This window comes from Moschus berezovskii, chromosome 5 (assembly GCF_049115385.1).
Source record: "Moschus berezovskii isolate FMDL1 chromosome 5, NW_MosBer_1.0, whole genome shotgun sequence".
Classification (NCBI taxonomy): domain Eukaryota; kingdom Metazoa; phylum Chordata; class Mammalia; order Artiodactyla; family Moschidae; genus Moschus; species Moschus berezovskii.
This window is the reverse complement of record NC_142464.1, coordinates 88,991,388-88,996,613: the sequence shown is the minus strand read 5'-3', so window position 1 is coordinate 88,996,613 and position 5,226 is coordinate 88,991,388. Positions and strand designations below refer to the sequence as shown.

At 36.5% G+C, this 5,226-nt stretch overlaps 1 non-coding gene across 1 annotated transcript; it reads right to left on the bottom strand.

Annotated features, from left to right (window-relative positions):
• Positions 1 to 4,498: 4,498 nt before the first annotated feature.
• On the bottom strand, positions 4,499 to 4,570 carry TRNAC-ACA (transfer RNA cysteine (anticodon ACA)). Its single transcript has one exon. It is a non-coding gene; the product is annotated as a tRNA-Cys (tRNA).
• Between the last annotated feature and the right edge of the window lie 656 nt (positions 4,571 to 5,226).

Below are 5,226 nucleotides of genomic sequence, written 5' to 3'. Positions count from 1 at the left end.
TTTATTTATGTGATTTGTTTTTCAATACTTAACTTTTTGTAAATTTACATAAATGAAGGTAATATTTGTAAGATCTGCTGAAGGGAACAAACAAAAGAGATATGTACTGTCCTATTCATCTTCACTATAGAATCGACTAGACCATTTATGATATACATTAAAGACTTGGCTAATACAGATAGTTGGATATGCAACCTTAGTTGTTGTTGTTGTTTACCTACTCAGTTGTATCAGACTCTTTGTGACTCCATAGACTGTAGCCCACCAGGTTTCTCTGTTCATGGGATTTCCCAGGCAAAAATACTGGAGTGGGTTGCCAGTTCCTTCTCCAAAGCAACCTTAGTAAAGACCACTATTTTCTATTGACATTTTAGGTATAAGAATTTTAGTCTACCTCTTGATCAAATCTATATTCAATATCTCAGGAGACTGGACTATCAGTAACATTACTTTTATTTTTATATTTTAGCTTTTAGAAAAATATTTTTATTGTGCCTAAGAGGAGTTTTTATCTGAGGATCTCATATTGCCTATAATTCTGGCACACTGTTAATTAGCACCGTTTTGCCCATGCACAACATGTTAAAGTCTATTTTAGTTCTTTTGTCTCCATCTTTTACTTTCTAAATTCTTCAAGTCTGATGGTGGTTCCACACCTCGCTCAGTCTCAAACATCAGAGAGAATATTAGCCCTTTCTCATTTCATGAAAAATCTGAGGCAAAGAGTCAGATTCAAACTGAATTTATCAAACAACATGAAGCCACAAATATTGTATAATTAGAGGAACTTGTAACCTGCAAAGTTTGAAACATTAAAATAATAAATTGCCTAACATCTGATTTTAATCTTTGGAAAGAGTTTTATCAGTATCTCTGAAGTTGCATGACATAAACATATTTCAAGATTTGAAGACGATTTCCCTGTGTCAGTCATCAGTTCAGTTCAGTTCAGTCGCTCAGTGGTGTCTGACTCTTTGTGACCCCATGAATCACAGCACACCAGGCCTCTCTGTCCATCACCAACTCCGGAAGTTCACTCAAACTCACCTCCATCGAGTCAGTGATGCATCCAGCCATCTCATTCTCTGTCATCCCCTTCCCTCCTCCTACCCCCAATCCTTCCCAGCATCAGAGTCTTTTCCAGTGAGTCAACTCTTCACATGAGGTGGCCAAAGTATTGGAGTTTCAGCTTTGGCATCAGTCCTTCTGATGAACACCCAGGACTGATATCTTTTAGAATGGAGTGGTTGGATCTCCTTGCAGTCGAAGGGACTCACAAGAGTCTTCTCCAATACCAGTTAAAAGCATCAATTCTTCGGTGCTCAACTTTCTTCACAGTCCAACATCTATTTCTGTTTCATTGACTATGCCAAAGCCTTTGACTGTGTGGATCACAATAAACTGTGGAAAATTCTGAAAGAGATGGGAATACCAGACCACCTGACCGGCCTCTTGAGAAACCTGTATGCAGGTCAGGAAGCAACAGTCAGAACTGTACATGGAACAACAGACTGGTTCCAAATAGGAAAAGGAGTACATCAAGACTGTATAATGTCACCCTGCTTATTTAACTTATATACAGAGTACATCATGAGAAACACTGGGCTGGAGGAAGCACAAGCTGGATTCAAGATTTCCAGGAGAAATATCAATAACCTCAGATATGCAGATGACACCACCCTTATGGCAGAAAGTTAAGAGAAACTAAAGAGCATTTTGTTGAAAGTGAAAGAGGAGAGTTAAAAGTTGGCATAAAACAACATTCAGAAAACTAAGATCATGGCATCCGGTTCCATCACTTCACGGAAAATAGACAGGGAAACAATGGAAACAGTGGTAAACTTTATGTTTTTGGACTCTAAAATCACTGCAGATGGTGTAACAGCAGACATGAAATTAAAAGATGCTTACTCTTTGAAAGGAAAGTTATGACCAGACTAGACAGCATATTAAAAATCAGAGACATTACTTTGCCAACAAAGGTCTATCTAATCAAGTCTATGGTTTTTCCAGTAGTCATGTTTGGATGTGAGAGTTGGAATATAAAGAAAGCTGAGTGCTGAAGAATTGATGCTTTTGAAGTGTGGTATTGGAGAAGACTTTTGAGAGTTCCTTGGACTTCAAAGAGATCCAAACAGTCAATCCTAAATGAGATCAGTCCTGAGTGTTCATTGAAACGACTGTTGTTGAAGCTGAAACTCCAATATTTTGGCCACCTTATGTGAAGAGCTAACTCATTGGAAAAGACCCTGATGCTGGGAAAGATTGTAGGAGGGAAGAGAAGGTGACGACAGAAGATGAGATGGTTGGATGGCATCACTGACTCAATGGACCTGAGTTTGGGTAAAACCCAGGTGTTGGTAATGGACACGGATGCCTGTGTGCTGCAGTCCATGTGGTCACAAAGAGTCGGACGTGCCTGAGCAACTAAACTGGCCTGATATTTTAATGTGTTTATTCTTAAAAATATTATTTTTAAAAATTATTCCTTAAAAATTAGCATTCTCTACCTTCTTCCTGGAAGTTTTTTTTTTTTTTAATACTTATGTTATTCCATCTCTTATACCTTTCATACATCTTTACTTTTCATATTTTCCATTTATTTATTTCTCAGTGTTGCATTTTTTAAAAATTTCTTTTGCTGTTTTATACTTTAATAGATCTCTTATTCAGCTGTGTCAAATTTTGAAACTTAACCCTGTTAATTTTGATTTTAAATATTCTCATTATTGACAAATTATTATATGAATTTGGTAAAGTTCCTTTTCATCATTTTCAGACATGTCTGAATATTTTTTTGGTTTTGTGATTCTTAACTAGTTTTAATTCCTTAAAATAAGTATAGTTGTACAAGAATATATGATGCATCATTATTTGTATATGAAATCTCAAGTCTGATTTTACTGTGTGAATGTTCTGTCTATTCTTCCTCAAAAAAACTTGTATGGCTTTATATTTTGTGATATCTAATACTTGATTGCATGTTCAGTAGAAATTATCGTTATTTAAATCTGAATGTATTTTCCTCTAGTGCAGGTTGCTTTTGCCTTTGGCATGTGCCTGTGACAGTTAAAATGAAGAGTTAATTTAATTTTTTGTTTGTTTCTATCTCTGTAGACCATGTAAAGAATATAATATTCAGACCCAAATGTATCTGAAAGTCAGCCACCTCACAAGGGAGATGTTTTTCTTTATTTTACTCAGTTCTAATCGGATACAAGCAAATGTCCTAATTGCCTACACTAACGTTCATTATTTTTATTGTGATTTTGTTTTGTACTTTGCTCATTCATCCTTAGCATGCTGCTTAATTCTTGTCTCATTTTTAGTATGTTCATCTCTCATTTAGCATTTGCATAAGATTTATTGTTCTTCATGTGGTCGTTTGGATAAAAGTTTTAGAAAAAGATAGAACTAACCTCTCTCCCTAAATATTTGCACTTGTTTTTTCTTGATCTCTGAAGATTTTCTTTCAAATCTTATTATATTTGTCATGATTTTATTTTTCACTGAAATATGTTGAAAACAATCTTTATGTATGTGATCCTAGAGAAGACTCTTGAGAGTTCATTGGATTGTAAAGAGATCAAACCAGCCAATCCTAAAGGAAATCAACCCTGAATATCACTGGAAGAACTAACGCTGAAGCTAACTGCAATGGCCACCTGATGGGAAAAACCAACTCTTTGGAAAAGACCCTGATGATGGGCAAGGTTGAAGGCAAAAGGAGAAGGGTTTTGCTGAGGATGACATGGTTAGATAGCATCACTGACTCAATGAACATGAATTTGAGCAAACTCAAGGAGTTAGTGAAGGACAGGGGAGCCTGTTGTTCTGCAGTCCATGGAGCCCCAAAGAGTCAGACAGACTTAACGACTGAATAACAACACCACTTTGGATATTACTAAGAATTTACATTAGACATTTACTTGGCTTAAAAAATATTGTGCCTTTTCAATACATAGATTCATCTTTTAATAACGCCTCATTTTTTGAATAGCGATATTTATAATTTTTTATGCATCATTTGGCAGATTATGGGATTTTATGTTTAAAATAAATATTGTGTTTAGTTAAACTTAAATAACTTTAAGTTGAATTTTTATTTAAACTTATTTAAATAAGTTTAAAACATATTAAGTGTTTTATTTTTCTTATTGTTTCTCTCACTATCTGATGCATGCCAAAGGCATGGTCCTTCCTTTTTTTCTGAAGGTCAAAGATCAGTCCTCCCTTAAGTTTTATTTTTATTGTTTTCTTTTTGTCTGGATTGCTGATTGTCAACTATTCCATGACTCTTACCTGAAAACTGTCTCAGTAAAAACTGTCTCATATCATTTGTTATGAGTTTTTCAACTACCTAATATAAAAGGTGAAGTTGCTCAGTCGTGTCCAACTCTTGCAACCCCATAGACTGTAGCCTACCAGGCTCCTCTGTCCATGGGATTTACCAGGCAATAGTACTGGAGTGGATTGCCATTTCCTTCTCTAGGGGATCTTCCCAACCCAGGGCTCGAACCTGGGTCTCCTGCATTGTAGACAGACGCTTTACCACCTGAGCCACCAGGGAAGTCTGCATTTTGTCACCCTGCTTATTTTACTTATATGCAGAGTACATCAAGAGAAATGCTGGGCTGGAGGAAGCACAAGCAGGAATCAAGATTGCCGGGAGAAATATTAATAACCTCAGATATGCAGATGACACCACCCTTATGACAGAAACTGAAGAAGAACTAAAGAGCCTCTTGATTAAAGTAAAAGAGGAGAGTGAAAAAGTTGACTTAAAGCTCAACATTCAGAAAATTAAGATCATGGCGTCCGGTCCCATCACTTCATGGCAAATAGATGGGGAAACAGTAGCTGATTTTATTTTTCTGGGCTCCAAAATCACTGCAGATGGTGTGACTGCATCCATGAAATTAAAAGACGCTTACTCCTTGGAAGGAAAGTTATAACCAACCTAGACAGCATATTAAAAAGCAAAGACATTACTTTGTCAACAAAGATTCAGCTAGTCAAGGCTATGGTTTTTCAAGTAGTCAGGTATGGATGTAAGAGTTGGACTATAAAGAAAGCTGAGTGCTGCAGAATTTATGCTTTTGAACTGTGGTGTTGGAGAAGACTCTTGAGAGTCCCTTGGACTGCAAGGAGATCCAGTCAGTCCATCCTAAATGAGATCGGTCCTGAGTGGTCATTGGAAGGACTGATGTTGAAGCTGAAGCTGCA